Source organism: Delphinapterus leucas, chromosome 8, assembly GCF_059928025.1.
Source record: "Delphinapterus leucas isolate spDelLeu-1000000601 "Yukka" chromosome 8, BTC_Dleu_Yukka2, whole genome shotgun sequence".
Lineage (NCBI taxonomy): Eukaryota > Metazoa > Chordata > Mammalia > Artiodactyla > Monodontidae > Delphinapterus > Delphinapterus leucas.
Genome location: NC_143136.1, coordinates 87,059,485 through 87,072,860, shown reverse-complemented (window position 1 = coordinate 87,072,860; position 13,376 = coordinate 87,059,485). Strand labels below are relative to the sequence as shown.

General features: G+C 37.9%; 1 protein-coding gene across 6 annotated transcripts in view; it reads left to right on the top strand.

Annotated features, from left to right (window-relative positions):
- The window catches only part of ARHGAP15 (Rho GTPase activating protein 15), a 623,182-nt gene that overhangs the window by 10,913 nt on the left and 598,893 nt on the right, over nt 1-13,376 (top strand). For 5 of the 6 annotated variants that reach the window (XM_022569649.2, XM_089916869.1, XM_089916866.1 and 2 more), the window contains exon 1: nt 11,450-11,542. The exons of the other annotated variant lie outside the window; for it this stretch is intronic. The gene's annotated coding sequence lies outside the window, so the exon portion shown is untranslated. Of the gene's footprint in view, nt 1-11,449; nt 11,543-13,376 lie in introns of those variants that run through there. 6 annotated transcript variants of the gene reach the window in all.

Genomic DNA, 13,376 nt, shown 5'->3' with positions numbered 1-13,376 from the left:
TTTTTTATCTTTGGCTTTGGTCTCTCTCCCAATATTGTTCCTTCTTCCAATTGTCACTTGATAACCTCTTCCATGATGTCCCATCAGAAGTTCAAACTGAATATGTCTCATGTTAAACCTATAATCTCCCCACAGAATCCCCATTCTCTTTCCAACTTCAGTTAAGCTATCTCTGTTCTTCAAATCACTTAAGTAAGTGAGCTTGGTATCTCCAAGGGCTCCTGTCCATACATCCAATCAACTGTCACTGTTAGGGGCATCCATTTCCTTCTTTCTGTGTTCACTTATTGTCATAGTTACTCATTTGGATATCCATTAAGTCTTGTCTAGACTATGGCAAAGGGGTCTTATTTACTTTCATACTCATTTCTCTTACCTCTTTAGTTTGCATATTTAATATTTATTTTATGTCTTCATGGTGATGGTTGGGTTCAAGTTAATTAATACAAGTAAGAATTTTTATGACCTAGTTATATTCTATTTAGAGTTTTAAAAGTGATTTTGCATAATTATTTTATGTGATTATTCTAGCAAGCTAGTGGTAAAAGCAGAAGGTTTAGAAGACAAGGAAGCTTGGAGAAATAGAAGTGTTTGAGGACATGCTGAGAACATATTTCTCCCAAATTCTGGTCTAGAAGTTTTTTATTTCTTGTGGAGATAGTGATTTTTTTTTTAATTTGGAGTATAGTTGCTTTACAATGTTGTATTAGTTTCTGCTGTACAGCAAAGTGAATCAATTATACATATACATATATCCACTCTTTTTTAGATTTCCTTCCCATTTAGGTCACCACAGATCACTGAGTAGAGTTCCCTGTGCTATACAGTATGTTCTCATTAGTTGTCTATTATACGTAGTAGTGTATATATGTCAATCCCAATCTCCCAATTTGTCCCACCCCTCCCTTTCTCCTTTGGTAACCATAAGTTTGTTCTCTACATCTGTGACTTTATTTCTCCTTTGCAAATAAGTTCATCTGTACCATTTTTCTAGATTCCACATATAAGCAATATTATACGATATTTGTTTTTTCTCCTTCTGACTTACTTCATTCTATATGACAGTCTCTAGGTCATCCATGTCTCTGTAAATGTCACAATTTCGTTCCTTTTTATGGCTGAGTAATATTCCATTGTGTATATGTACCACATCTCCTTTATCCATTCCTCTTTGATGGACATTTAGGTTGCTTCCATGTCCTGGCTATTGTAAATAGTGCTGCAGTGAACATCAAAACAGGTGCATGCATCCTTCTGCATTATGGTTTTCTCTGGATATATGCCCAGGAGTGGGATTGCTGGGTCATATGGTAGCTCTATTTTTAGTTTTTTAAGGACCCTCCATACTGTTCTCCATAGTGACTGTAGCAATTTACATCCCCACCAACAGTGTAGAAGGGTTCCCTTTTCTCCACACTCTCTCCAGTATTTATTGTTTGTAGATTTTTTGATGGCCATTCTGACCGGTGTGAGAGATAGTAAAGATATTAAGAGCACTGCCTGGGAAGTCAGAAAAAACAAAGTTCAATCTTGGGCTCCACCACTTGCTAGGTATTGTATATGTTATATTGTACAAGTTACTTAATCTCTCTGAGCCCAAGTTTCCTTATCTATAAAATGAGGAGTTTCCTCACAAGATAAAAAAAGAATGCATATAAAGAACTTTGCCTAGTTTGTGTCTCACAATATTGTTTTAGAAGGGTTAAATGTAGCGTGAATAGTAGTTATAGTAGTAATTGTTTTATCAGGTTGTCTTGAATCAAATGATGACCATTCTCCCCTTCATTATGATATAAAAATCATGCCAGGATAATTTTGATTTACTTCAATTCTAAGTATTATGATAGGATTTGGAACTCATCAAAAGCAATTTCTTGCTATTAGTTTCATTTCCTCAATACAGCTGTGTGGAGGAGAAGGAAGAAGACTCACTCTTTTCTTGTTTGTTTACCAGTTTTTGGTTGATATGGAAATTTTCCTCTGAGCAGCTCAAGATGTGTCCTAACCAAAAATACCCTTTAATTTTGAAGAATTCATATTCATCACACAGAGCAGTTTAAAAAGTGAAAGGCAGCCATTGACTCTTGGACTTAAAATTAAAATGAAGCAAAGAAGAACTACAGAAATGAGGAGAGAGAAAAAAAAAGTAGAATTCTTTTCACCCACTTTTATATTATACCTAATTTTTGCCTAGGGTTATAAAGTATTAATGCAGATTGTTCATGAGGCATGGGGGTCCTAGCAAAATGATTCTGAGGAAAAAAATAAGATGTTGGGATGTCCAAGGTGCTTATCCAGTTAGCAAAGTCTTTTTCTGTTTTTATTCTGTTTTGTTCTCCCCCTGAGGAAACCTGCTCAGGATTCCATGTATGGAGGTTGACTGAATACACCAATCTCAGTCCTAATCCTGAAAGCACTTGGTATTAGGATATCCATTAAATGACAGCAAGGTGTGGCAGTGGGAAGTGACTGACAGAATGCTAGGGAGATAAGTGGCTGTGGTGCTGTCCCTGGAGAATTAGCTGCATCCTACAGGCCAGAGGGCTTTAGGTTAGAAGTTTGGCTCTAAGAAAGTGGATTAACAAGTGGGCCATAGTTTCAGGGTGGGAAATCAGCTTGAAAGGAAAACCAGAGACTAGTCAGTATGGCAGATGGTTAGGGAGTATGTCTTGAGTCAGGGATGGGAGCAAGTTGAGATGCAGTGGATGTTCTGACTTCCCCTAACCATCATGCACTGTATCCCAGGTCCATTTGGCAGCTTTTGATGTGGAGAAGCAGGAAAGAAGCATGAGAATCCAGTAACACTTGGGACTGAGAATCAGGACCATTCTAATATGGTGGCAAACCTGAACTTGTTGGAAATGCTCATAGTACTGGCAGAATTAGAGGCAGAGGATTTCAGTCAGGCACCAAATATCTGTAATGTTCTTGGTACGATGCAGAGCAACAACACTGAAAAAATACAGCGTCTGACTTTAAGGACCCTACAATTTGGCAGAAGGGACATGCAACTCAAATAGATAACAGAGAACAAAAGAAGTCAGGATATGATTATCTGCCAAAATATAATAGAAACAGTAAAGGAGGTCAGAGCAGAGAGGGGGAAATGGGAACTTGCTTAGCAATAGCAAAGAGCACAGCACAATATCCTACTCTTGGTAATTTCAGATCATGTTGAAAAAATTGTACAAATAAATGAAATAATGTTAATCTCCAGTGAACCTCTTTCTAAAGCAGAAGTACAAATTCAGTCTCAGTTTTGTTCTCCATTTTCAATCCTACCAGCTTGGATTTTAAAATAATAAGATATTGAAAATGATATTAATTTAATATGCAGCAGAAACTCTGCTCAACCCTCAAATCAGAGGAGCAAAACTTCTAGAGGTGATTGACATCTGGGGTCACAGTCACGGATATTCCCAGATCAGTCAAGTTTTCTATGCAAATCAAGGGGGAAGGGAGAGAGTCTGAATCAGAGAGAACTTGTCCTATTTACAAGATGTTGAAGCTGCCCACCTCCACCTGACAGTTACCATGCATACCTTGAGCAGTTTTTCACATCTCATCATTTTTCGAGAGAAGACACACAGATATACATTTTTTTTAAAAAGTAAAAATTCTCATGTTTCAATTGGAAACTGATTCAAAACACTCCAAAACATTGTTCAGGCCCAACAACATATGTCTGTGGGTTGAATTTGGTTGGCAGTCTGCCGGTTTTCCACCTCTTCTTGAATTTATAGCTGTTCCTAAGAAAACAGGAGCAGGGTGTAATGATTAGAGAGAACTAGAATCCTCCGACTAACTTCTGTACACACAATAAATCGTAATAAGTGTTTAGAGACTGACTAGCACATTGCTTTATGAAAAACCTCCATTTATCTGCAACTTTTTCATTTAGGTCCTTGTTTTGTTTGTCTGCCTTTCACAACTAGGCTCAGTTTCCTTACTTGGAAGAACAAACTCTTCTGCTACCAACCCTCTTCAAAGCATTTTTTTAAACATTAAGATATGTCTCCAAAAGGTTAACTTTTCTAAATAATAGCAAGTATAGTAATCCTTAGTTTCCCTGATTTTCACAAAATCACAAGATATTGGATTCCGACCAGAACATCTACACTTTTAAAGGATGAATTGTTGTAGGGGAAATAAAAGAGAGTTTAGTATGTCTTAAATGGTGATAATAATAGTAACAACAATTTAAACATATGTGCACACATGCATACACACACGTGTGAAATTCACAGTGCATAGAATGAGGAAATGTAGCCCAAGTGTGGTTGTATAACCCATTTTATCATATGTGTTATCTATTAATAGATGATTATAAGTTCCAGAAGTGGTCATGACAATGGATATAAATGATGTGGGAGGACAGACAGAAAAAGAATTACTGTTCAATAATTTTTTAATTAAAAAGGTAATCCTGATAGACATTTAAAAACTCTAACATTTATGAATTCCTTTTTTACTTCAATGTGTCCAAGCCAAAATCCTATAGTTTGCTTTATGAGGAGCCTAAATTAAGATAGAAATTTAGCTACATTACTTCAAATTACAGTAACACTCAATTAACTGGAACCTAGTTCGATAATGCATATAACCATCTCTACCTCCTACCTCCTGGGGAGAGGCCTCTGAACTCTATTTTGAGGAAAGAGAAGCAAAACAGGACTTATTTAAGTGGGAAAATATCCCCCAAACAAACCCTGGGTTGAGGTTCCTAATAATACAGCTGAAGCTCTTCAAGAGACTATAGCATCATAAGAGCCTTTAGTTAACCAGTCTAGAAAGGACACAATTTAAGATGTATAATATACAGAACATATTGAAGTATCTTCAAAGACTAGGATTGGAAAAACTCAGTCAGAAACTTTTAATTTAAATAATGTGGACTGCTAAATATTTTTTTTTTGCTATTTTGACATTCTTGGCTTCATGAAAGAAAGCCTCACTTGCACAAAATTTCAGATTAAATTCGAAAACAGCAATATTTTGTGGAATCTGTTTTGTTCTCACACTAAACACCCTTTGATATTTAACAAGCAAGAAAACAGTTTTCCAAGTGTTCAAATTGACATTGTTTTACTCACACTTACTATGTTCATGATATAAACATTAAAAAAACAAACAAACCAAAAAAAACAACTTGCTGAAAGTTCTGCAATAGACCTAGATCGTTTGTGGTATGATACTACTGGGTTTTTCATTTATGTAAAATAATTCATTTTGCAGCAATAGTTAGGACTGGATGTATGTTCTGGATAGCTAAACATCATATTTTAATTAATCTCAAATAGGATACTCATAGTATTACTTTCACGTACCTATGTGTCTGTGTGTCAATTTTTATACTACCTACTTAGCTACCTGCTCACTTCTCTCCTCACTGTTCTCAACTGCGATCCACACCACTCCCCCAAACCACCAACATATTCCAAAGTGAGGTTTACTTCCAGAAAACTTAATTAGAGCAAAAATATTAACAAATATGAACCTAGTATCAATGGGCTTTAAAAATAAGACACTGTAGTAATTGGTAACATTTTTAGGACAATGCAGATATGAAATAAAAAGTAACTTTATATAATTCTATAGACTTGTTTCTCATCAAAGTTCAGTGTGCATTTGAATCACCAAGGGTGATGGCCAAACATGTCCTTTCTCAGGCTCCTCCTCAGTCTTGTTGAATGGAAATATCTTGGGAAGGTGCAGTTAAATCTGCATGTTTATGAAGCTACTCACACTGACCCTTGAGAATCATTGCTCTATAGCTGTATTCTTCCTCACTTCTAGAGATACCTTTTCATTTTCAACTGAAGTTGAGTTATTTGTGACCCTAACTCCCAGGAGAAATCTTAGCTTAATGCAGGTGATTTTTAACTAATTCCAGTGAAATGGAGTTCTGTGAGTTCAATAATAAATTATAACAAGTGATTATGGCTTTTAGTCTGCACTTGTGATACACAAATCAAGTGTGTTGCCCCCTTATTTACAAGTCCCAGTGCCTCAGCGAGTCCTTCCTCATTAGGCATTTGTTTTGTCCCTGACCACAGCTTCCTCTATTGGAAACCTGGTCATTCATTGCCTCATTCTCTTGCTAGGATGAAAGTCCTACCTCTCTACTGAAAGTCTCCCATGTGGGTAACTGAGCTAGCTCTGAACAAATACCCAGTGTTCAGAACTCTGACAGTAACAAGCCTCCTGGTTGATAACAATCTGCAAATCTGAACTTCTGAGTATCGCTCCTCTCAGAATGGTTGTTTCTTCCCACCTGTTAGATAAATCTTTCTATTCAACTTGGATACCCAGTTGCCAGTATTTACCAAGACTGTAACCAGATATTTATGTAATTATTAGACAAAGCTGCACCTATTGTCAATATTTGTGGATAGGAAAGCTCTCCAGTATCTGTTCACTCCAGATGGAGGGCCAGATCCTGGTCCTTTTTCACCTAGATAAATCACGAGAGATGACAAGTCCTTCTAATTAAAAAAAATACACACACACACACACACACACATATGAATTATTTATATAGAAAGAACGTTATCCTGCCTTACACCAAACACAATTATTTCCAGAAGGATCACAGTTCTAGAAAAAAGTTTAGGGACTTCCCTGATGGCACAGTGGTTAAGAATCTGCCTGCCAATGCAGGGGACACGGGTTCGAGCCCTGGTCTGGGAAGATCCCACATGCCACGTAGTAACTAAGCCCGTGCACCACAACTACTGAGCCTGCTTTCTAGAGCCCGCAAGCCACATTGAGCCCACACGCTACATTGAGCCCACACGCTGCACCTACTGAATCCTGCGCACCTAGAGCCCGTGCTCCGCAACAAGAGAAGCCACCGCAATGAGAAGCCTGCGCACTGCAGCGAAGAGTAGCCCCCGCTTGCCACAACTAGAGAAAGCCCACGCACAGCAACAAAGACCCAATGCAGCCAAAAATAAATATAAAATAAATAAATAAATCTTTTCTAAAAAAGTTTAAATAACAAAACTCTTTAGAGGAAAATATATGAATAGTCTTTGTAGCTTTGGATTAGGCAAGAATTTCTTAATAGGACAAAAAAAGCACTAATCGTAAAAGGAGATAAATGATAAATTGGATATATTAAAGCTAAGAACCTCTACTAATGAACATATTACAGTAAGAGAGTAAAAAGCAACCTACAAATGAAAAAAAGGATCATTATTGCAACATATATATTAAAAGGAAACTTGTATCCAGAATATAAAAACAACTCCTACAAATCAGTAAGAAAAGCACAAACACCCTAATAGAAGAATTAGCAAAAGTTTTGCACAGGTGCTTCCAAAGAATATCACACAGCAATCAGCTACACAAGTGAAAATTTGAGTGAAATAAGCCCAGCAATTAAAAAGTATATACTCTAAGTTTCCTTTTATATAAAGATCAAAAGTAGGCAAAACTAAGAATACAGAATGTTGATTATCCTTGGTGGGGTGAGGTGGGTAGTGACCGGAAGGGAGCTTCAGAGGGCTTCTGGAGTGCTGATGATGTTGAGTTTCTTGATTTGGGTGTGGTTACAGGAGCGTGCATTCAGTTTGTGACAATTCATTGAACTTATATGCAAACACAATCGTATACATACACACACATAAACACAAAAACTATTTAAAATGTATTTTATGCATATATAATTGAGCAAGAGAGAAACCAATTTTTAAATGCATTTTAAAAGATATGCTGAAGTGTTTTATCTTAATGGTGCTGTCATTGTCACAACAGTGGACTATATTACTGTCCCATTCTCAGACAGGTCCCTTTGGCACTGAAATACAATTCAGTCAATTCAGAGTTTGAAGACATGAGCATTAGGGAAAGACTAATTGGATACAATAACAAATTTGCTAAATAAAACAAATGTCATCCCCATTTTCCTACTGTCAATTACTGACTCCCGTTAATTACTGTCAAACACTACGCAATATGCAGCTTCCTCATATTTTAACTTGGGCAGGCCAAGATGGAGATGGAGGGAACCTGGTGTATTGCAATCAATGTGTGATTAGATTTAATCTGCTTGGTAAAAGGGCTTTGCAACTGAGTCATGTACTTTAGGAAATAAATACTATAGAACATGAAATTGGAGGAAACAAGCAATCGCAAGTTGAAATGTATATTTGTGCACTTGATACTCTTCCAACAAAGATCAGAGAATGAGCCCCGTCCCAGAGGGTGAGACTGCTTGTTTTGCCAGTGTTTTTTAATTCTGTGGCTGCCGAACAACTTCTTCTACAGCTGATGTTTTCTCCTTAAGTGACATTTCATCATCCAGTGCCCTAAGATAGTCACCCTGTTTTCCCTTAATTGATACTTGTATGCAAGAGGCGGAAAATGGCTCAGCATTTCTTGCTAGATTAGTTCAAAACTGACAGAGGAAACAGAGAAGAGATTGCACTACTTATGCCCCTTATGGTTCTCCTGTGTATCTAAGGAGATTGCCATTTCATAAAATTTCTTATGCTGCCTGAACATAATTACAATAATGCAGGCATTTTGTTCCTATTTGCTTTTCTATTTTTTACTGCTTACCTGATCACCAGAGGGAAATTCAGAAGAAGTTTCACTAATCTTAACTTTATTTTCTTTTATGCCCTTAATAAGATGTAATTGTACCCTTAGACCTCCCTTCCGTAAATGCTTCATTTTGTCATTCCGGTGAAGCCTTTACCTTTCTCTTTATTTGACTGGTAACAAGAAGCATTAAACATGTACCTGGAAGTTCAAAGTGAGGTTCCTGAAGTTTTTCCCCCAGGTCATGGGGTGCTCTTTTCATAAGATTAGTGTTTACAAATAGATGCTGTGATATTTATTCTAATTTAAAGTTAATTAAGAAGCATCCCATGAGAATGCTCCTGTTCATTGTGCAGCCTCAGTGGCTGGAGATCCATTCTTCTGGGTCCTTTCCACCAAGTCTTTTGGGAAGGGATTATGCCTTAAACAAAGTCATCAACATTTCCAGGGATCTATAAGAGCCCTTTTTTTTTTTTTAAGATTTTATTTTAGAATTTATTTTATTTTATTTTTTATTTTTTGGCTGCGTTGGGTCTTTCTTGCTGCACATGGGCTTTCTCTAGTTGCGGTGAGCGGGGGCTGCTCTTCGTGTAGTGCGCAGGCTTCTCATTGCGGTGGCTTGTTGAGGAGCACAGGCTCTAGGCACGCGGGCTTCAGTAGTTGCAGCATGTGGGCTCAGTAGTTGCAGCATACGGGCCGTAGAGCACAGGCTCAGTAGCTGTTGCTCATGGGCTCTAGAGCGCAGGCTCAGTAGTTGTGGAGCACGGGCTTAGTTGCTCCACGGCATGTGGGATCTCCCCGGACCAGGGATCAAACCCATGTCCCCTGCACTGGCAGGCAGATTCTCAACCACTGTGCCACCCAAGAGCCCACTTTTTTTAATAGAGCTGCAAGTTTCTCCTAATCCGGCCCTAATCAACTATCTCTCCCTAGGTTTCCCAACTAGACACCCCCACTCTGTCATTTGTTGTGGATGTTCACTTTGCTTTTCCTGAAATCTTGTGATCTCAGCTTGCACTGCCCTTGATATCCCTTCTCTGCCTTTTGGATCCTATTTATCATACAACATCAAGTTCAATGTCACCTTCACCTGGAAATTGCCCTCAGTCCCATTCTCCATTGCACTCTTATCAGACTTCATTGTAAGCAAGCATGCTTATGTCTAACTCTACCCCAGAATTCTTAACAATTTTTGTAGAAACTGTGGGACCTAGCAAGTCAGTTTCTCAGGGTAGAGGCTCAATAATTATTTGAAATATAAAACCAGTTGCTTTGCTCCCAGTAAGTTGGAGACTAATGGGCTAAGGTGCTCAGGGGATGAGAGGTAGCAACAAGATACCAAGGTGGCCTACCACACAGTTTTGGTCAGTACTTATTCTACTTCAAACATATTTTATATTTTACTTGTCATTTTTACCATTTAGGATACCCATATGCAATGACAATAACTGTATTACAATTTATCCATGCAGATGATCTGCCAGACTTTGTCAGTAAATGCAGTCTATCACCCAGATTTCCTGATATATGTTAACTAAATGCAAAGCCTTATTATCACATTTCCTATTATAATACCTGCCAAAGTCAAAGACAGTGTTACCCAATGGGGTGGCTATGGTCAAATTCCTTTACTGTGATCTTCCTTTCTCATTATATTTGACATTTTTGAAACTGAATTTTATTGTACTCTCTCCGCTTCTGAAACTGGTCTGGGAAATTAGACTTAATAGAGATGTAGAAGCCACAGGGAAAAAAGAAAAGGAGAGTGAACCGGGAAGAAAGTGAAATTAAAATGTTATTTTGGTAAATGGATGCTCTGGTGGAGACGGCAAACAATTGCAATGCAAGTTAATTACTGACCTGTCAGGCAAGTGTAGCACAGAGGTTGTGCCACACGTTGCTGGAGCTACCACTGCCACAAGTCATTTCCACAGGGGAACAAACAGACCGTGCTCTACCACAGATGAGTAGAAGACCTTTCCAGGGGACAGAAATGAGTTTCTGATATCATATTCATCTGTGGAGTTTCCACACACTCTTACTAGACCTGGAGAAGCAACTCATCTTACACATTCCGGAAAGGGAATGGGGTCATATTGCCACAGAGGGTTCCTGTGTGTTAAGGCAAAGAGGACCTTGGTGGTGACGAGACAGCTCACTGCCACACAGTGAAAACCCAGGCTAAGACCCATGGAATGGGAAAACACTGGGGCACACTCAGTGCTTATCTCTGAGACAGTTCTCCTCACAAAGTCTTTAGTGAGAATCCATGTCAGGCAAGAGAGTCCTTCTATTCAGAGAAAAAAATGTTAAGCACCTGAAGAAAGCTGAAACTCCAGGGAGATGTTCTCTATTGTTAGAACACAGAGCCCTGCTAGATTGCAAGGTGGTCAAAAATGCGGTCATTTTTTAAAAATAAGAAATAAAGAAAAGGGTTATCTGAAATGGAAATATGGTATTGTTCATATTTTTTAAAATTTTATATGATTTTCCAAGTATACTTTAATGTTGGCCTCAAAAGGTATGAAAAGCATTGCTTCTTTGCAGCCTCTAACTTATGAAATATCCATCGTTCATTGGCCCTTAGAACCACTGGGCAGAGCAAGTTATACATATTCTTTTTAAAATAGGAACTAAATTAGGTCAAAGACATTCCTACTGATAATGCTTTCCTAAGCTATGTACTCTGGCATTACCTAGGTTCTATATTTGTTTTCCATTTCTATATTCTGCAAATATTTATTCAGTCTTTATTGTTTTGTCAGAAAGCACAGGGACATTTATAAATGATTAGATAGAAAGACTTACATGATCTATACTTAATATGGATGCACTTTGATCATTTTATCTACCTGATCTCTGTCAGATTTCCTTTGGAATTCTTGTTACCTTGTTTTTCCAGACACAGTTGCCACTTGACTTGGCGGTCTATGACTAAAGCAAGGATGTTTGGAGATGCAGGCCTTGAGCTCTGTCCTGGGACTACTTTGAACAGGTTGTGGCACCTTGGGGAACAGTCTGTATCCTTGAACTTCAATTTTCTCTGCTCTGTAGCATGTAGATAATATCATAGTGCCTATTCAGTTTCTACTAACTCAATTAATTCTTAATATATTTTTATTTTAATGTTGCTGATGGGAAAAAGATGTCAAAAATACACTTTCTACCTCAAAAGGGCAAGCTGCTGAGCCTTAGTGTAATTAACAGAGTGCAACAAATAATTGACAGAGCAGCTTTGAAATTTATGATTAGATGAAATATCACATTCATTCCTATTTGGGTATTTGCAGTGTGAGTGGGAGAATCAGGCCCAGAATATCACTGAGCCAAGTCTGTTGAGCAGAGCCAAAGTTTGTGTGGCTCTTGTGAAGTGCATTCTCATCACTGTTTCCTGTTTTTAAAACAGTATTGAAAGTGGAACTAGTGTAACATCACAAGCTATTCTTGCTGTTCTCTTGGTACATACAAAATCAGGAAGTCTACAGAAATTGTGAAGCCAGTCTTAAGTGATTTACATTTCAACTTCTAACTCAGGGATATTTATTTGGAGAGTTTTGTAAAAATCAAATGGATATTTTAAACACATGCAAAATGAACGAATGTGTTGTCATTAGTCATTCACCATGCTTCTGTGTGCCTCCTGTAAGAATATAAATGCATATGTCATCAATGTTTTTTCTAATAGAATTTGGTAACAATGATGATGATGATGATTAGATGATATGTTATGAAAGAACAAGAGAAATACGGAATAAGCATGTAGATCACATGAAACTTAAACTTAATATGGCTTATAGTTAACAAAATGTTTCATGTTACGAAGTTGCATAGAAATAAGCATACAAAAGTATTATTTATTTTACAAGTCCTCTACCAAATCTAGAAAGTTAAGGGTCAGTGAGAAATGAAAATACAGGTGGAACAACAGAATATGATTTCAAAACCCTGTGTATATTCTTGGAATAATAACTCAGAAAGACTCACAGATTAGAACTCTTCATTGCCTTTCTGAGTATATTCTGAAATTGATACCTAGGTTCCTGGAATTATATTCACTCCCTGATGCTGGGAGCAAGTTATGATGGACCCTGGGGTTTGAGGGTTTCTCTCTTTTTAAGAAAAATATTTATTTATTTATTTAGCTGCCCGGGTCTTAGTTGCGGCATGGGAGATCTTTTAGTTGCAGCATTCAGGATCTTTAGTTGAGGCGTACAAACTCTTAGTTGTGGCATGTGGGATCTAGTTCCCTGACCAGGGATCGAACCCAGGCCCCCTGTGTTGGGTGCGCAGAAACCCTTGAGGGTTTCTTTTGACTCAGGGTTGGGAAGACTTTATATTGGAGTTTATTCCCCTAGAACCTTCTTTCATAAAGACTCAAAAACTAGAGCACCCTGGCAGGGCCATCACGTCCCACAACTCCAAGAGGCACCCTTTACTAGAATGCAATGCTAATATCCTATCCCTAGTCACAAATGCTACCTGCCTCTACTTTTACTTAAGATCACACACAAAGTAGAGTAACCAAAGGTTTTCTACTGTAAGATGTTTTCCTACATAGCCGGAGGAGTTTCCAGTATGAGATTCAGGTAAATGATTCCCTGAGAGTTCATGGGAAGTCTGACTAATCATTTATGACAGTGTGTTAATTAGTTTAATCATTCCTCTCCCATATATACATCTAAGTGATTCACTGAGCAGATGGATGTAAGTAAAAAGATGTAAGTAAGGAAGAATGGATGATGGAATTTCAGATATGTTGACCCTGTAGCTGAGATGGGGCCTAAGTAGGTGCTGCAGTGGGGGGCTTTGGCAGCCAAAACGTGAAAAGG